The sequence below is a fragment of the Microtus oregoni genome, unplaced genomic scaffold (assembly GCF_018167655.1).
Source record: "Microtus oregoni isolate MIOR12 unplaced genomic scaffold, Mior012 000010F_ref0000083, whole genome shotgun sequence".
Classification (NCBI taxonomy): Eukaryota; Metazoa; Chordata; class Mammalia; order Rodentia; family Cricetidae; genus Microtus; species Microtus oregoni.
In genome coordinates this window covers 48,470,203-48,491,313 of record NW_024543069.1, presented here as the reverse complement: position 1 = coordinate 48,491,313, position 21,111 = coordinate 48,470,203, and the positions used below count along the sequence as shown (strand labels likewise).

The window sequence follows — 21,111 nt, the reverse complement described above, 5'->3', positions numbered from 1 at the left end:
ACATGAAAAGGGGTGAAGGGGATGGGGAATAAAACATGAGGAGGCAGGATGGTTGAGTTGAGGGAGGGACAAAGAGGGAGAGCAAAGAAAGTGATATCTTGATAAATGGAGCCATTATGGGGCTAAGGAAAAACCTTGTGTTAGAAAATTTTCCCGGAATCCACAAGGATGACCCCAGCTAAGGCACCAAGCAGTAGTGGAAAAGGTACCTGAACTTGCCTTCTCCTGCAAGCATATTGATGACAACCCTAATTGTTATATAGAAGCTTCATCCAGTAACTGATGAAAGCAGATTCAGAAATCCACAGTTAAGTACTGGGCTATGATCCTGGAGTCCAGTCAAAGAGAGGAAGGAGGAGTCAGCGAAGGGGTCAAGACCATGATGAGGTGATAGGGAAACTAACAGAGACAGCTGACCCCAATCTGGTGGAAACTCACTAACTCTGGATTGACAATCTAGGAACCTGCATAGGAGCAAACTAGGCCCTCTGAATGTGTTTGACAGTTCTGTGGCTTGGGCAGTTCGTACAGTCACTGGAAATGGGACCAGAATTTATGCCTAGTACATGAACTCGTTTTTTGGAGCTCATTCTCTATAGAGTGATACCTTGCTCAGCCTTGATACAGGAGGGAGGGGACTGGTCCAGCCTACACTTGTGATGCCAGACTTTATTGACTCCCCTGGGAAGCCTTACCCTTTCTGAGGAGTCTTACTCTTTCTGAGTGGATGGGGAATGGGAGGGTGGAAAAATTTGTAAGTAAAAGAAATGCAGCTGAAATGTTTCACTGTGTTTGGTTCAAAGAGACATTCTTATTTTGTATTTAATCTTTATCTACTCAATTCTAAGTTTTCATTTCTTCTTGCTTTCTTTTTATTGCTTTTTACATTCTACCATGATGTATCCCTTGTCATTTTTTGTACTGCCAATTTAGAAATGCCCTGGAGTTTTCCATTATAGAGCTTCCACCAGATTTTGATGATAGCTGTTTTATAGATGAAGGCTATTCCACTGATTTGTAGCATGTTGCATAGGAATGGATACCTGGAGACACATATCTGTTAAATTCCTAGTATCACTTACAGTTGCTGGTAGTGGCTCACACAACTTAACATCATTTTAATCTTTGCAGTTAACAATATTTCAAAATTTCCCCTTGGTATAAGTGAGTACTTGACGTTTTATCACACATGTTTAACTTTTTTGCAGCCTAATGAATCTCTGGCTTTAGGGAAGTGTTCTGGAAAGACTGTTTTCATGACAATTTTAACTCCATTTGTGTTTTGTGCTGTATTGTAGCATTTTTGTTAATACCTTAAATAGAAATTGTGTTTTGTAACATACATGAAATGAATTCTAAATTCCTAATCTAGACCTTTTCTTTTCTCCAGAGTCAAGAAAAAGGAACTATAGAATAACAATTAAAATCTACATTTAATTGTTAATTATCTCAGATTCTGTTGTACTATATAAAAAGTACACATTATTTGCAAAGGGATCTTCTGCTAAAGTTTTAAAGAATAAAATGTTGTATCACATACATAAAATTTATTTTAAATAATTTATACAACAGAAATTGCCTACAACTTATATAAAATGATTTGCTAGAACAGAAAATTTCCTTTAAACTTGTAACTACTACATTTCAATTATAATTTAAATCATTTGACTTTATGACTACTGTTACACAAAGCTACATCAAAGAAATAATTGATTGATAGAGTGCAATTCATATATAACTATGATTAGAATATTATTTATATTAAGTAAAGTTATTAATTAAATATCTTGGAAAGATGTTTTTAATATTTGAAAAATATTTTGAAATAAATATTTTATTTTATTTATCTTAATGTGAAGTTTCCATTAAAAATATATTCAGTGGTACATTTGGAATTTAGTATAAAATTATAGTGATTTAAAATTATATAACCACCATAATTTTAAGTTTGAAAATATGACTATACCTAAGAACTAAAAAGTATTATAACAATTAAAATGTTAATAGGATGACAAGGTAGGTAATGTTACATTTTCTTGATCATTTTTTTCTTTATTTTGCCAGTTTCTGTAAAACATATTATATTCAGATAACTACATCATTTAAAGTATATGTAGTCAAAATAGTAATTTTAAAATTCTCTTTATTTTATGGTATAATGTTTTTAGACTTTTCAAGAGGATAATAATGCTTACTCAGAATTTTGTCAGGTACTATTATACAGTATTTTGAATATCATCTTATATTTAACAAAAGTACATCATAGTTAAGTTGTGGGGATTGAAAACCAAATGTAGGCAATGAGGAAACAGTAGAGATTGTAGTGATATTTCACTTGTATTTTCATAAATAAAGTGTGCCTGAATATCAGAGAGTAAAACAGCCCCACTCACCAGCCTTATAGACCAGGCAGTGGTAACACACACCTTTAAACCCTGTAGCCACGCTAGTTGACATAGAAACCAGGTAGTAAACGCCTTTAATCTCAGCCCTAGAGAGGAATATAAGATGGGAGGAGACAGCTCTCATGCACAGTCTCATTCTGAGATTCCTGGAGACAGGTTTGCTATTTTGAACAAGGTAGAAGTAAGAGCCAGTGGCTGACTGTTTTGCCTTTCAGACCTTCAGGTTGAACCTCAATATCTATTATTATTATTTATTAGTCGTACTATAAATGGCACCCAAATGTTTGACAAGAATTTCCACATAAAGATTGATGTCAGCATAAAGGAGCCATTTTGTATGAGATTTCTGCCCATCCCAGTCCTGTAATAATCACACAGAAACCATATTATTTGCAATACTGTTTGGCCAATTATGTAATGTTGGGTCCCTTGAGGACAGGCCTTCGTACTTCCACTTGATCTGTTTTGCACTCTTGTGGTTGAAAACAAAAACAATCTGTTGTTTTCAGCAATGTTTCTAAGAATGTTTACCCCTAAGATGTGAGTTACAGTGATGAGCTTCCTGCTTTTGCTGGCTTGGCCTCCCCTACTGAGGGCTATATATACTGTGTGAGAAAGTGGAATAAAGGCTTGCCTGCAGAACCTGAAGTTGTGTTGCATGTTAATCTCGATGTCCCTTGCTCAGAAGAACTACAGTTGCCATGCTGGTGCAGCAAAGTGGAGGTTCCCACCGAGATCTGAGAAAGAAGGGGTAGCAGACGGGGTCATCCTAGGCCGATAAGGATGGATTGGGGTAAAAAAATGGAATCCACAAGTAGTAAGAGAGACCTGGTATATCAGATAGCTAAATTGTTAGAGCAACAAAAAACCACAGTCAAACAGAGAACTACTGAGGATTTTTTAAAGAATATAGATGCAGCAAGCCCATGGTTTTTGACAGGTGGAGGTTTGAACATCTCCAATTGGAAACAGGTAAAAAGAGATTTGCTGAAACGGCTGCAAAAGGCGGGTGCCGATAGCGTCCCTGTATCTACCTTTTCGCTATGGCACCTGGTTGGCGATGCCCTACTTACTGATAAAGTGAAAGTGAGACCTGAGGTCATCGCAGCTAAAGAAATACTTGAAGAAATACAGGAGGAGGAGACTCGCCCGTCCATAGGATGGGCAGAGGAGTTGCATAGGGACCCAAAGGAAATGTCAAGGATACCAGGGGGAACTTTGGAATCTGGCACAGGACTAAAGCTAGTGCCAGTGTAAGTGTATTTCTGGCTAACTTTTATATCCTAAACTAATCCACCTCCATTAATTTGTGTATCACCACGTGGCTATGACTTACTGGGTAAAGTTCCAACATCTGTCTCCAGCAGGGCTACATGGCTTCTCTCTGACTCTGCCTTCTTTCTTCCAGCATTCAGTTTAGTCTTCCCTGCCGAGCTCTACTTTGCCTTATCACAAACCCAAAACAGCTTCTTTATTAGCCAATGGTATACACAGAATATTGAGGGGAATCCCACCTCCCCTTTTCTGTTTAAATTAAAAGGAAAGTTTTAACTTTAACATAGTAAAAATACATAAAACAGTTATCAAGCAATAATTACAATTACAATATTTATATGTTTTATCTTTTATCATATATATCTGTCGCCAGGAACAGATGAGCCAGAACCTTGCCAGGAAGCCACAGTCACATAATGATTAATAGATTAATAGACACAGGTTAAATTAAGATATAAGAGCTAGCCAATAAGAAGTTAGAGCTAATAGGACAAGCAGTAATTTGATTAGTACAATTTCTATGTGGTTATTTCAAGAGTCTGGGTGTCTTGGAAATGAACAAGTGACCTACTACAACAGAGCCATGCCTCTGCTCACTGCCAGCAAACACAGCCTACCATAGAAAATATGGTTACCAAGAATCTTTACTGACTCTGTTCTTTTTTTTTTTTTTCTTGGTGTTTAGAAACAGGGTTTCTCTGTAGCTTTGGGCCTGTTCTGCAACTGTCTCTTGTAGACCAGTCTCAAACTCACAGAGATCTGCCTGCCTCTGCTTCCCAAATGCTGGCATTAAAAGTGAGTGGCACCATCACCTAGCCTTGGCTCTGTTCTTATCTGTCTAGTATCCTTTTTTTTAAAAAAAAATAAATAAACTTTCCTGGGCTTTATATGGAAACACTTGTCAAACATTTGGATGCCATTTGTCTTTATTTACTGTGTTGGTTACAAGTTGTTATGTATGGGTAATGGTCAGAAAAAGTGCTAAACAAAGGAAATTAGAGTCAGGGTTTTTGCTTTAAAAAGAAAAAATGCTGTGGGATAATGCTCTTGTACACTAAAGATTTGTCTTTCATATTGATTTAATGAAACACTGATTGACCAATAGCCAGAAAGGAAATACAGGAAGGGCAACCAGACTAGAAGAATTCTAGGAAGAGAAAAGGCAGAAGCACAGTCACCAGCCAGCCACAGAGAAAGCACGATGAGAATGCCTCACTAAGAAAAGGTACCAGGATATGTGGCTAAACACAGATAAGAATTATGAGTTAATTTAAATTGTAAGAGCTAGTTAATAATAAACCTGAGTTAATAGGCCAAGTAGTTTATAATTCGGATAAGCCTCTGTCTGTTTCTTTGAGACTGAACAGCCACAGGATCGAGGGGACAGATACTTCTGTCTACAACAGAGAAGTGACTATGAGCCCCAACCAAGTATTATAATGTCTGTAATGTCCTGCTCTAACTATGCAAATCGCAGAGATGCCCAATTACCTACAACGTGAAAGTAGCCTTAAATCCCCGGATAGCCAGCTTAGAGTGATTTCCAGTTTATTTCACTGTCTTCCAAATGTGTTGCATGTATATCATTTGTCAGATGTACTTTATCTTCTGAACAGATACAATGTATATGAAGAAATTCTTTTGTGCCAATAAACAAAGAAAGCGCTGAGGATGTGGACATTTAAATATTTCTCCATTAATATATTCATCCTTTTAGGAAATACATATTGTTTATTCTCTGTGCTAGCAAGCTAGAGCAACAAAATCCCTAGTGGGCCTGATCAAACCAGCACTTCCTTGTTTCTCTTACTTATCTCTCTTCTTATGATTTTAGCTTCATCATCTTCTGTATGCAAATTGTTGACTACATATTTTGTTCATAGCTTTGATTTTAAAATTTGTTAAACTAAAGTGGATAACCACATTCACTTAGTTTGAGCATGATTTTTTTTTTAGGAGATTTTAAATGTAATTTCAACAGTGGTTTCATGGAGCCTGGAAAATGTGGCCTTCATAGGTAATCAACCCCATTTACATTTCCCTGTGCAATCATCCAAAAGTGTATCATGTATCTGGCAGTAAAACATTAGGTATCTGCTCACTAGGCTGCAATGGAAATGAAGCTAGTGAGATTTACCCCTGTTGTATTTGTTACCCTTTGTATAATGTCTTAGTTGCTTTCCCTGTTGCTGTGACAATTTCCCTGACAGAAGCCACTATAAGAAGAAAGGTTTTACTTGGCTCACAGTACACGGTTATAGCCCACTATGGCAGTGAATGCTGAGCAGTAGGCATCTGAGCCTGTAACATTTCATCTGCAACTAAGAAACAGAGAGATCTGTTGTTGGTGCTCAGGTGGTTTTCTCTTTCTCATATAGTCCAGGAATCTAGCTCTATGTGTCTTTCTACTTCCACTCGCCTAATCAACATTATCCCTTTGGACATATCCACAGGTAAAACAATCCTTCACAAGTGTGCCTGGGGACTTGTCCCTTAGGTGGTCTCAGGTTCTTTCAGGTTGACAACACTGACCATCATCTGGAATAACTTCTAGTTTGAATTTTATTGACTTTCATATCAAATGGTTATTTTTTGAAATAGAGGACTGGAGTGATATTTGATTAACATTTTAATAAATAAAGCTTGCCTGAAGATCTGAGTGTAACAAAATTAAATCACTAGAGACCAGAGAGTTGTGACACACACCTTTAATCCCAGGGTTCAGGAAACAGATGCAGATGGGTCACCGTGAGTAAGGCTACCCTAGGTTACACAAGATAGCTCCAAAAACAGATCCCAGTGGTAGTAGCTCACACCTTTGATCCCAGTATTTAGGAGTTACTTGTCTTTAATCCCAGCATTAGAGAGGTGTAAATAGGAGCAATATGGCAAGGTGAATAGATGCGTATAATGGGGAAGAGATGGAGCTCACTGGAGTGTGGAGTCTGTGATTTATTGGAGACACAGTGCAGTCTAGGCAAACTGAGAACCAACCCTTATGTCTGAGCATTGGTAGAGGTTTTTCTAGTGACTAACTGCTCTGCTTCTCTGGTCTTCAGCTTTAATCCATATATCTGTCTGTGGGTTTTTATTATTCATGCTGTATCTGGTGTCCAACATGTGGGGTATAAATTCATGAAAAAGCTGTTTGCCTGTGGCTATACAGCCACCAGCATAGGCTGGAGCTAAACATAGCCAGAGTCACCTCTTTACTAACTAGACTTCTCTTTCATCTCTCCTGGCAGGCTCTCCCTGAGCCCTGTCTTTGCTGCTGCCAAACTACGTAGCAGCCTTGTAACCCAGTCAGGCTTTTACTGTTCTATGCAGCAACAATAAACCTAAAATCTTTATCAGCATCCACAGTAAATTTAGTAAGACAACTGGGAATTCTTAAAGGGAGGTATTAGTTAAAAAAGAGAGGTTTTTTTTTCCCCACATTAAAATAAAAGGGAAACACTATTACACTGGAGGGATTTGTGTCTCTGTATGATAATACACTGGACAGTTTGAAAATGGAATGATTGAATGAGAAGATAACTAATTTAGATGGGATTTATGTAATGTCAGTAGTAAACATTATCAGAATTATCATTTTTGTTGTATCACTAAAGCATTTGGTTAATCTGAGTACTAAGAATCATGCCTTAGAAAAACTTAATAAAACAAATCACAGAGATGTTAAAATCCACACAGAGGAATTTAGTGGAGAATCAATTTCAGTGTCATATTATAAGAATAGAGAGGTACAACCTAGGGTTTTCAATCAACCAACCTTAACATATCCAGTAACCATACAGGACTTGTCAAATGATAGAGTAAGAGCTGAATGGAATCATGTGCCAATTTTAGAGTTTCAAAGAAGCAATAGTCTCATATGGCATGCATTCTCTGTTTTTTTTTTTTAAAGCAAATGTTAAATTTGTGGTCAGTATATAATAGACTTAAAGACTGGATAGACTTGGTTAAAGCTGTTTTAGAGCCTGTTCCTTAATTACAAATGACTACCTGGTTCGGCAAAGAGGCTAAGACTATTGAACAATGGAGTAAAGCTAAGGTTTGGAAATCTTCCACGATCAACTTCTTGGAGAAAGAGATTTTGCTAGAGAAGAAAGGTGATCTCTACATGATGGCCACATTCTGGCTTTATGAGGTACAGCAGCTTTGAATGCCTTAATCCTTTGCACAAGGTCTCTCACTGGACCTCAAGTTCACTATTTCAGTTACATTGACTTGCCAGGAAGCTCCTGGGATCTCCGGAAATGGCCATACTATGCTTGATTCATGTGAGTGCTGCTGAAGTCAACTTGAGTTCTCATGTTTGCACAATGAGTGTTCTTGCCTACTGAGCCATTTTGAATAAGCAGCTTTGTAATTGCATCCAATGAAGATCTTACTCTTCTAACTTCTGACACTAGATTGTTTTCTAATTGACTCACCTTCTCATATTTCCTAATTCCCAAACTAGCTTTTAGTTACAATTACTTGACACAAAGTACATTGCCTTTTAAATTGTTGAGCCCAAATTATCTCAGGGCCGGTACGTCAAGGCCTGTAGAGCAACAACAACAACAACAACAACAACAACAACAACAACAACAAATAGCCTGGCTCGAGTTTGAAGGAACAGAGTGAGAATGAGACAGCAAAATCTAGGTAGAGGTAGATGTCCCTCCAGCCAGAGGAGGGCTTGGCTGTCTCCCATTGGCTAGAAGTACCCCGCATCACACCATGTCAGTTAGCCTATATAAGCTAGCATAAACCAAATTCCTGCTTTGACTTGACACCCTATCACCTTGTGGGGCTACAGAACAGGCAGATAGCACACTCACCTTTCCCCGGGGAATAAGGAGGCTAAGGGGGCCTAACATAAATTATTCTTACAACATCATAATCATCTGTACTTTTAAATTTGCTATTTGTGAATTTCATGTAGTTTCATGTTTTTCAAATCTTTCAAAATTCATTTTGTGTGAATCTGGAGAAGCTTGGCTGCTAGGATGGCACTGGTCTTGCAGAGCCCTTGAGTTTTATTCCCAGCACTGATACCAGGACAGACACCTGGAACTCCAGTGCTCAGAGATCTGCTTCCCTTTCCTAGATCCAAATCAACAAGCAAACACATAACACAAAAATGAGCACATTTAAAAATTTTTAATTTGAACCAGACAGTGGTGGCACAGGCCTTAATCCTAGCACTTGGTAGGCAGAGGCTACAGAGAAACCCTGTCTTGAAAAAAAAAAAAAACTAAACATTGATTTCTATCCATAATATGTCCAGCCCTTTTTGCTGTTGGGCAATTTATCACATAGTGTAGAATAACTGATCTGGCATTTGACTACTTTAGCTCAATAGCTCAATTATCTTCTCTGCTTTTTAGCCATAACACAATTCTGTCATGTGCTCACTCAATCTAACTTTGATTTCTAAACATATACAAACTACCATTTTAACATTCAGATGCAACACTGGGCAGACAGTCATATATAGAGAGAAACAAATGCTGTATTAGATCCTTAAATATCTCCTTTATTCCTAATACATATCCTCAAATTTATCTATGTTTGACATTTTTTTACATTACAGAAGTTATTTATGCCTTAGCAAATACACATTATGATATGTTATTCATCTGGAAATTGTTTTGAAAAGACAACATTCTATTTTGATGGTGTAAGGGACAATTCTGATAAAGCCCATTTTTGTTGTGAACTAGTTTATTGGAATCTGCGCATCTCATACTGAATGGTTTTATGTTTTTATGGGTAAAATGATTGTAAATATATCTTCTATGGCCATAGAACTGGAACTCTTTATTTCTTGCTGCATAAGAAAATGCTATTAAGAAAACTTATATACTCTTTATTTTAATGAATTGCATCTCATCATGGAATAGCATAATAATCAATTATAATGTGATAACGGGAACATTTGAGTTACAGAATACAATATAAATATTTTGCAGAGGGCTGGCTGAAAGTCCTGAGCAGAATCACAGGACACAGTTCAGACTGCACTGGTAGGTTTCCAATTAAGTCAGAAACCCTCACAGAAGACTCTGTAACATGATTTCAGGAAACAGAATAATGGCTTTCCAAAATAACTACCCTCTTTCCTCTGGAAGTTGTGAATATGTTACATTACATGAAATGAGATTTTGTAAGTGTGACTAGGTAAAGGATTTTGACAGAGATGTTATCCCGGATTATCTTCCCCTGTTTCTTTGCCTCTTGTTTTTCCTCTGAGACAGAGGAGTCTGAAATCTGTCCTACAATTCTGTTAGGACTGACTCTATCTTCAGAGTCAGAGAGAGATGCAAAGATGGAATATGACAGGAGAGAAGAGCTAATGGAAAGAGTGGGGGAGAGAGAATGAGAGAGAAAATCTTACATTTTTCTACACATACCATAAGCATAGTGTAAACAAATATAAGCAGGGGTTTTTAGGTTCCATTTTAAGACAACTACTGAAAAGTATTTTCTGGAGAAATGGCATCGCACACCTCAGTTTCTCAGTATGGCATCAGTAGCATAAGGAACCCTGTTGATGTTCCTTAGAATTTCAAAAATTCCCTTTTGTACTGGATTCTTAGTCCTACTACTCTTGTTGCCTGGAAACCTTTACTCTGAAAAAAAATAAATAAATAAAACTGGACTTAAAAACTTTATAGTTCCATGCAGGCTCCATAGATGTTGAATGCTCCCAGAAAGAACTCAGTCTCAGCTGCTGTCACTATTACCCAGATTCCCAGAGATTTGCAGGGATTCTGAAGTCCAACAATTATACATTTTCTTTATATTTACAGTGTTTTATTTTGTTTCATCTCAGATTGTTTAGCAGCTGCTTCAGGTTGATTAATACTGGTTCAGCTCTGGAAACAGCACAGTTAAGAGTAGCCTGAGCCTTTAAAGCCTGTTTCTCACAGTCAGTACGTCGCACTGGGTGGCTTATGTATATATCTGGGCTTTGTTTGCATGCAAGTGCATTCGATGACAGCAGCAATTGCATATTTATTCACATTTAAATAACTGCAATTGCTTTGATTGTGCATAGCAGCTTTTTGAGGCTCATTTACCAGGCCATAAGGTGTTTGTTTATAAGTGCTGATGAGGAACCAGAGAAAGGTAGCTGTAACAGAAGAAAATGAATATATTTAGCTTGTAGTTAGCATGCTCTGAATGTATAAGATTATACTGGTTTAGATAAATGAAATTTGCTGAGCTATAATTACTCTCTGAGAATGTAATGGAAGTTGGTGATTTACACTTGTTTAAATGAAAAGGTCAGAACAAAACTAACATCAGCTGTTATGACATGAAACTGTCCAATGTATTAACCACATACTATTTCAATACCTTGTAATATAACTGTAGTAAGAGCCTGCCATTTTTATTAGTGCTATAACCAGAATGCTTTCTTTTCACTGTTCTATGTCCTATTGGAAAATCTATCACCATGAAAGAAATCAAATACAAGTAGGCATAAAATTCATAGAAAAAAAATCAGAGCTTCAGATTTTTAGTTATATAGTAAGGTCAAGTCTGCAAGTGATCCCCCAGAGTGAAGTTTTGCTTTGTTCTCAGAGAGCATGTCTATGTCTTGGCAGTAACTAATATAGAAAATTAAAATGTATATCATAAATCATGCAAAGACAAAGAGAACTGTTTCAGTGACCCATTGTCATTAATGTACATTTATGCACATTAATACTGTGATTATTTTATATTTTAATAAGTAATAGTATCAATGTTATCACCAATATTAATATTGTCAATAATATCAATATTGTCTCACATGACAGGCATTCTCAAAACACCCCAACCTCTACATTGCTTCTTTCTGGTAAATTCTTCACTTCCTTACAAGAACCAAAGCTACAGGAAAGTTGTTGAATTGCTCAATGTCACAAAAAAGGAGATAAAATGCATGATCTTATTGTCTTGGACTCTATCTGATATTTTATGAATAATTATGGTATATTGCTGTATGACATTGAAGGAGTTCAATCCTGGCACACAACCAAGTGGATATTTACTTTGTATTTAACACTCACAAAATCTGAGAAAAGCATGCATCTTTAAAATCTTTGTGTAACAATATTAAATGGCAAACAAAAAGAAGGCAGATTACTTGGGTTTATTCCCCTGCCACACACATACAGTGTAGAAAAAGCAACAAAACCCAGCTCAGCACCAATAATGGAAGAAATGAAAATGGAAACCATACTGAGCCTCACCCCAGCCCAGTAGGAAGCTACTATTTTAAAGCAAGCAGAATAACACTTGCTGGAGAGGATATAGAGAAAAGTGAATTGCAGATGATGATAGTATCAATTAGCACAATTGAAGAGAACAGTGTGAAAGTTCTTCATAGAAAACAAACAGAGAAACTGACCTATAATCCAGTAGTCACACTCCAGACTAAAACTAAAGTTCTGAAAAAAGAAATGAATATGCCAAAAATACTTCAGGACCTAGATGCTGACTGCAGCATTTTACACAATAGTCAAGAAATGGATCAGTTGAGTGAGCCAGGGGAGGAATGTTAATATTTGCATGTAGCCAAACAGGTTTCAATCTCTATGGTGAATAGAGTTGTGTACACACACGTGTGTGTGTGTGTGTGTGTGTGTGTGTATCTGAGTCTGTGTCTTTGTGTGGATGTCAGAGGTCTTCCTTAGTGACTTTTCACCTAATTTTATTAACTGAACCTGGAGCTAAATACTTTGGCTTCAGCAACTGGTTCACAAGCTCTAGGGATCTACTTGTTTCTGTCCACCAACATAGACATATATGGCTCTGCCTGCTTTTGATTTGTTTTTAATAAGAGTGTTGGGCTCCTAAGCTTAGGGACTCAAGTTTGCTGGGCAGGCAAAGCTGGGGAGACAGCTAGTTTACTCAGTAAAATATTCATCACACATTATTATAACGGCTTCTCTCTTCTATGAGAGAGCTAAGTAGTTCCAACAGACTAACATCATCACAGCTCATGTCTTAAAACCTTTTTCTTTATGACAAAAGTTTTCTGACCCCTGGACTCAAAGGCTGTAAGAAGGGTAGATTTAGTAAAACGAAGAGTTTCAGTATCCAAGAAAAAAATAGGAGATTTGGACAAAAACAAGCAGATTCAAGACATATAGGGAAATAAACTGAAATATTAACAAGTGATGAAATATGAATTAGGGGTGAATAGATGGGTACGAGATCATATAAATTAAAACCATATAAATTAAACGCAGATGATACTTACGACATTGTAAATAGGAAACCAAATTTCTCTTTAAATTGTGTGAGGGGAGAATGCTGTAAGAGGCAAAAGACTTCAAGAATTTTTATAATTATTTGTATGCAAGTGTTTCTGTGTGTTTATGCGATGGGGCTGCAGTTGCCCATGAGGTACAGAAGAAGACAACAGAGCCTTTGGAACTGAAGTTACAAGGGATCCTGAACCACAGAAATAGTTGCATGATTAGTAAGCAATCTTGGTCACTATTTCTCCATCCCTGACTGAGAGAACTTTAATTCATAGAACAACTCCAGTATCAGCGGAGATGCAGCTAAAGCATTGGAAATAAGGAGACTGCACAGGAAAAGCGAGACTGGTGGTTCTAGCAGCTGAAGGAAGAGATATGAAGCCGGTAAAGAGTATGACAAGAAATGGTCAGTGGTAATGAAAATCTTGAAAGTGTGTGTGGGTTAATTATCAAAAGGTATAGAATGCCTTAGTAAGAAAAAGGTGATATAAGTCCTGCTGAAAAGTCTGTGTTCTAACTAGAAGGGCAGAGGCGGCATCTGTAGTTACTTTATCAGAGGAACACAGATAGAACCCAGGAGGAAGGTGAGTAATGAGTAGAGAATAAACAGAATTGGAGAGGTCAGCAAACCATCAGAGAGCTCAGAGAAGCTTGGTGATGGCAAAAGGCTTGGAGAGGTCCAGAGGACACCAAGTGCACTCCCTGAGTCTGCGGATTCCGTGTTGTGGAGAACACAGGGCATGAGTCTCCCAGTGAGGCCAGCGCCTGCCTTACACAATAACCTTCCACAGCACTCCAGCCCATGCTCATTCATGGATAAGAACATGGTTTGGAAAGGAGATCATAACTATATCTTTGTTCTTATTTTCCTTTCCCCTTTTTCTTGTTCCCCTATATTTGAAGCCTAACCCAGAATCTTGAACTCATTAGAAAATCATCTTTACTCTGAACTAAACTCCTAACCCTTGATCCCTTTTCATTAGGCAATATGTGTCATACTTCTAAAATAGTTATATTTTCCCAAAAGTGATGTACAGATATATGTACATCTTCACTATTTTATAAATGTCTAATGATTCTAATAAGCCTCAAATATTATAATGTCAAAAGTTATTTTTATTTTATTCTGCTAACCATAGTCTATTTACAAACTTATTGTTTTTCTTATTAATTTTTTAATATATCAAAACTTTTTTGGGGGACCATGTGATCTTACAAGGTACCTGCTATTCAAAGACTGATCTCACAAACTGTCAAGAAATTCACAGCCTAGTGGAAAAGTCAGGTGAGAAATCATTGTACACAATGTGGATATAAATGGATCATCCTTTGAAATCCTGTGAACCCTTGGGGAGAGGTGTTCGGAAAGGCCTCACAGTGAATGTTCCACATAATATCAGTAGTGGACTGTAAGCCTCATGAAGACAGAGATTTGGTCATTCCAACCATTTCATTCAGTGAATTCAAAAGAGACACACAACTGACTTGTTGAATACTTACTTAGCAAAGAGGGATTTCAGTGAAGAGTCCTCATTGGAGGACATGGAATAGTCAATGGCAGTGTTTTCATTTGATGTTTTCTACACATTTTGATGTGTTACAGTTCAGGGAATCAGCTATATACTAGTAGAGTACAGAGAGTCAATTGTATTGAACTACGTGGTGTGCTTTCTAAAATTCATCGGAGGATGATTGCCAAGTCTGTTAGATCTTAAAACTGTCATTAAAAAGCAGATTAGAGAAAGCTTTACAATCCCAGCACATTATTATGGTTCATGGTACACTCAGGCTTCTACAGCCTAAGAACAGTGCTTCCCAACTCATATTGTTCAACCCAGGTGACCAATATTATTGAGCCTATTGGTTTAGTAAAAGTTCAGTTTTTGGTTTTGACACCACAGATACAACCACAATGGAAGCATGTGTGTCTTATGTTGATGACATGGACATTTTTGTAAAGTTGCTGTCTATACACTGCTATTTATATGCACATTAGTGTGGAGTGATAGGTAAGACTACTATCTCAACTTCCTTTAGCCATTTTGACTACATGATTTAACTCCTATGAACATGTATCTATTTCGGTCATAAAAAACAATAAATGTCTTTGAACTGAACGTAATATTAAACTTGATTGGATTTTAAAAAGAAAATGCCTCTGTAGTGATAAGATATGCAATCATATTTTATCATCCCTGGGAGCATGGGAAGCTGCATTGTATTTCCTTTACGAACCTCAATAAAACTAGACTTTTGTCAAAATGCCAAGATCAGAACCTGTTTAACATCAAAGTTCTGCATCATCAAGAGCAGAATCTTGAGCCTCTCCTCTCAAACAAACACTGCCTTTGCTCTTTCTTGTGTGTATTCATGAGTCACTGAATTTCCATCCCCTGTGTGAGCAGCTGCTCTTCTGTTACTCAACCAAAACTGTACCAAAGAAAAGGTGCAATGGAGCACAAAAGTAGAGCTATGTAGCTCGTTCACAGGGGTACAAACAGACAGGTGGAAAACTAAATCAATTTACACTATAATGGAAAGTAAATAATAAATAAGTGTCATTGCTGTGTGTTCATGGCTCTCTGTACTAGTCTGGTATGGACATCAGTTATTAAGTCAAGCAAATAAGAAAGGCCATGCATTTCATATACTGTCTACACATGGGAGAATTTTATAATTCAGGTTCAAAGTGTTATTCACTTCTCCCCTCTCTCTTAGCATTTGTTTCGATTTTTATCTATGCATTTCAATCCATGGTAACTGTCTATATTTTGATTAGCTCTGTGGAGCACCTAAAAGACTTGAGTCTTATTCCTCCTTTCCATTTGGCAGGAGGAATATCACATAGAAAAAAAGTTCTTTAAGGAGAAAAGGGTCTGCAATTATCTTTCTGAACAACGTTCTAACTCTATACTCTTTCAGTCATTTTCACCTTCTTTACCAGGTGCTGCCATCCTAAATCAAACTTTGTTCAAATACAACACAAGCTTTCTCCTACCATGAAACTAAATACAGACAACAGCAAAGAAATATAAATGATAATGATCAAGTTGCAGAATCAATTGTGATAGATTTACTTTTCTAAGTCCTGAGGCAGGAAAAGGCCTATGCCAGTTTATTTTGTCATTTCCTTATGGGCCACCATCATTTTTATGCTTGATGGATCATAGCTGATGTATTTATGTGGTCAATGCTGTAAGAGTGCAGCATCCAGGTTTAATTTTAAATATAAAAAATTATACAGACATTTAATATTTTTGAAGAAATAATAAAAGATCAGTCTACAGGTGAGCAAGAACAGAAAAATGGGGGTATGCTCTTTTGTAGCATTTTGACAAAGCATTTTTTGAAAATGAAACTTAAAGAACATGGCATATCAATTTTCTCTTTAGTGCTGGTTCCTGGCAAGATTGCTTCAGGAGTATGCAAACAGTATGAGCATGCAGTGAGCTTTAAATTCATAATATACACTCAAGAGTTAGAAATAATTTGAATTAACCATTTATGAAACAGAATCAGTCAGAAGCAAAGAGAAAACATGCACTAGAATTTCTTCATAAGCATGATAAAATATGCCTTTTTCTACATTAGTGTTCATTAAGCCCCAGAGTCTGACTTGAGAATGAAGTCTGTGTGGCTCTACCTATTCATGTACAATCCACAATCACGACAGTTCCACCTGTGGGAGTCGAAGCAGGGGATCGATAATGTAATGAAAATGGGGCTCTCGTTAGAATAAAAAGAAGTCAAATCATTTCATCTAAAGAAACAGGTGATCTCACATCATACCTGGAAGGGAAATGAGAAGGGTTTCATCCCAGGTTCAGTTTACACTTTACAGCAAATCAGTGTGAACATTTATTGAGACCCTAAAATTAGAATGAGATGTTCAATGACTCAACACAATAGAAGAAGCCAAACTGCAAAGGAAAACTGCAAAAGCTGAGACAATTACACAGTGAGATCCCAGTTGCTGTGACTAAGCTAAAAATAGAAGAAAAAACAGCTTCTCAAAGGAACCTGCTCCTGGACGTGCCACTCTTAAAGAACACTGCATGAAGGTGGGTTTAGAACAGGCAGCAGCCAGACTGCACGGCATTATAATATCTACAGATATTCAGGTAGCCACAGTGGGCTGAGCCATCTCAACTTTCCTAATCCCCATGACAATACAGGCTCTGTGGGGAGAGACAAGCAGATAGCCAATCAGATTTTTGCAGTTGCTATGCCTGTCTAAACGAAGGAAGACTCTACAGAAAGTGCATTAGCCATGTGTGCTGCTTAGTTTTGACTGATAAGGAATAGAGTCTAGAGTTACCCAGGAGAAGGGCCTGTGTGCACACCTGTAGGTGATCATGTACACTTTGAAGACCTTCTCATTTGGGTGGCAGAATTTTCACAGGGGATTGGGAATTGTATAAAACAGAATAAGCAGTTTGAGAACTAATGCAGACTCTTCCCTCTCTGTCACTGATTATGACTGCTCTGCTACCAGCTCCCTCAGACTTCTCTGACCAGAATATAACCTGGAACAACTGTAGCCAAAGCAAGTCCTTTTCCCCAGAAATTTCCAGGGTATTTTATTACAGAAAAATGATTGAGACAGTGGAGCTGATCTACTGGGAGCTCACCAAGGCCAGCTGGACTGTGACTGAAAAAGCATGGGTTAAAACTGGACTCTCTGAACATGGCGAACAATGAGGGCTGATGAGAAGCCAAGGACAATGGCACGGGGTTTTGATCCTACTTAATGTGCTGGCTTTGTGGGAGCCTAGCCAGTTTGGATGTTCACCTTCCTAGATATGAACAGAGGGGGGAGGACCTAGGACTTGCCACAGAGCAGGGAACCCTGACTGCTCTTTGGACTGGAGAGGGAGGGGGAGAGGAGTGGGGAGGAGGAGGAGAAGGATGGGAGGAGGGGGAGAAGGGTGGGAGGAGGGGGAGGGAAATGGGAGGCTGGGAGGAGGTGGAAACTTGGTTTTCTTTTTTCTTCTTCCTTTTCTCAATAAAAAAAAGAAAAAAATAGAAAAATGAAAAGAAACTAAGACGCCATTGCTGTCATACACCATACTAACACCTTTATTTGGGAAGTTGATGTGTAATGAGTCATTTTGCTGACCCTGCCTCTACTACTAAAGAAGAATCTTCATGACCTTGCTACTCCAACCCCACTCAGTTACTATTCTATCCTCAGAATTAGGATCCCTGGAGGACATATTCCTTTTTCTTTTGTCATACCTCAAGGCTATAGGCAAAGCTAGCAATGTATTTCCTCTATTCCCATTTAACTCTCTAGTCCAGTTTAGACCTACTCTGGCAACAGCATAGTAGCTACATTTTTATTCTTTAAACTTAGCCACTGCCAATTTCTGCCACTCACACATAGGCATCTGAACACTCTCAGTCCTATAATCCCTAACGTTTGCTTTATGGGCCACAGAGAATACACATCAATCACTAACCCACAATGATCCTGGATAGCATTAATCTTTTTTTTTTCATTTTATTTCTTTGTTTTTATTTTTTTGTTTGTGACAAAACTGTATTTCTGCATTTTTACTTGTATCTTTGTGATGTTTGTACTCATATTTGATAAAATTTATTAATTTAGTAAGCACTCAACAGAAATAGTCATCTGAACATGTTTTTATGGTATTAAAATAATTTCCCCCACATCACAAAGTGAATTTGGTGACAGATAACTTGTTGAAATCTGTTTTAGTTTCAAGGATTATTCTTTGATGAAGTATCAGAAGTATCATAAATTTCAAATTAACATGAATTATATCTAGCTTGTATCCTCTCCTTTAAAACATGTTTTCAGCTTGAGACTCTTAAAGAATAGCAAAGATCATAATTTTGTCACTACAAATATTCATTATCATAGTGATAAGAAATTATATATTGCCTTGCTGTGCACATATATCCATGGGGTCAAGTAAATGAAAAACAAAAATAATTAAAGCGTTGCTGCTGTAGTAAAGATGAACAGGATTTTTCTTGTGCTTATTCCAGATATATTGTCTAGTCCACATTTATCTCACATTTAAATTCTATCTTATTTAAGTTGTATTGCATGAGCGATTATAAATAAGTAGCCCTGTATTGGGTATTCCAAATCAATTAGAGTTAAAATATGTAAAGAATATGCATCCATGCAATCTTCATTGTAATGATAAAATGCCGTGGGAATCTGGACTCATTGGGAAGCCCCCTCTTGAAGAAGGCTTGCTCCTCAATCTCTTCACACCCAAATGTGTGAAGCATTCTCCAAGACCCCTTCTCTAGGTCCTGGGCTGTGATTGTGACAGAGCAGTACAAACACTGTGTCCATGAGAACAGATAGAAAAACTGAATCATTTCCAACTGGTGTTGCTATGCCACAAAAATGTCTGCAGTTTGAAACAGAAGTCAGAGTTGCGGGATGAGAAGTTTAGCCGTGAAGGCAAACTCAATGAAGAGCCCCAGCTGATGTCTCAGTTTCTGTGGGATGCTGAGAGTGCCCAATTCAATGATGTCACCTTTCGGTTGCTATGCACTCTTTTCCTGATAAACCTCAGTAGAGGGGACACTGATTATTCTAAGACTCTATGAGGAACTCTAGCTTAAGGCTTCAAGGAGCTTAATTATTTGATTCCACTTGATATTTTCAACACATAATTTGAAAATATTTTATTAATCAATCATCTATCTATCTAATCTTTCTACCCATCACTTATACCTATTTATCTTTTTCCTTCATCCTACTTATTATTTTACTTTTAATTGCTATATACTTAATAAACTGACTTGAAAACAAAACATATGGCTCTTTTAGTTCATTCAGATTATACAGAAAAACAGGTTTAATAAAAGTGAATATCCTAATTCTTGGCAAACTTGGACATCTTTCTATTTTGACATCTGCCCTTCTGCCCAAAGCTTTTGACCCAATTCCCCCAAAATACAATGGGATGACTACATACATAAACTCTCAAAATGTGGAGTTTTTTTTTAAGAATTGTTCTAGTTTTTGTTGTTGTTTGTTTGTTTTCTGAGACAGGGTTTCTCTGTGTAGCAGTCCTGGCTATCCTGGAACTAGCTCTTGTGGAGCATGGTGGCCTCGAACTCAGAGAGATCTGCCTGCCTCTGCCTCCTAAGAGCTGGGATTAAAGGTGTGTGCCACCACTTTTCACCAAAAATTGCTCTTAGATTTAATCCCTGGTAAAGTCAATTTAAATTAAAAGTGAGTTAAAAATAAGTGGCTAATATTAGTAACCACTAACTATATGATAAAATATTTTACTGTATTTTTTACCTATGGGAACATGGACTCTAACTGTACATCCTCCATTACTTTAACAGTTGCTAAATAATTGAGGTACTGATTTTTTTAAATTTATTTCAAATACATTGCCATGTAGTTTCAAGACTTAAAAATTTTCTTTTTATCATAGATATGGACCACTACAAAGAATTTTTTCCACAAAGATAGTTTATTATTTCAAAAATATTATATGTTTTCTCATACACTTCCCCTTTTCCACCCCAACAACTACTATCCTTCTTCAAAGAGATGCTGGATGGTTGGGTGGGCAGATATGTGATAGATGATAGATAGGTAGGTAGGTAGATAGATAGATAGATAGATAGATAGATAGATAGATAGATAGATGATAGATAGATAGAAATGGATAGATACATGATAGATAGATAGAAGATGGATAGATAGATGATAGATAGAAGATGGATAGATAGAAGATAGATATATGATAGATAGATAGACGATAGATAGATAGATAGATAGATAGATAGATAGATAGATAGATAGATAGATAATAGTCTTTATCAAGTCCAGGATCCACACACAAGATACTACATGTAATTGCTGCCTTTCTGTGTCTGATTTATTTCACTTTCTGTAATGACCTCAGCTTGCATTCATTTCTTCCTTCAGATATATAATTATTTTTGTGGTTTAGTAAATCTTTGTGAGTATGTGTCTCTATATATCATTTAAATTTTTTTTTCTCAATTTTATTTTTAAGATTTCATAATAAAATTACATTTTACCCTTTTTTTCTCACTCCAAACCAGTCCATATACCCCTCTTTTAAAGTTATTAACTCCCCTTTTCACTGAATGTTGTTGTTATCAAATAAGTATGCATACATACATACATAATTACATATATACATACA

The 21,111-nt window shown here is 37.0% G+C and overlaps 1 protein-coding gene across 1 annotated transcript in view; it reads right to left on the bottom strand.

The window, feature by feature from the left end:
• Naaladl2 (N-acetylated alpha-linked acidic dipeptidase like 2) overlaps positions 1-21,111 on the bottom strand; it is an 835,422-nt gene that overhangs the window by 548,612 nt on the left and 265,699 nt on the right. The window lies entirely within an intron of this gene.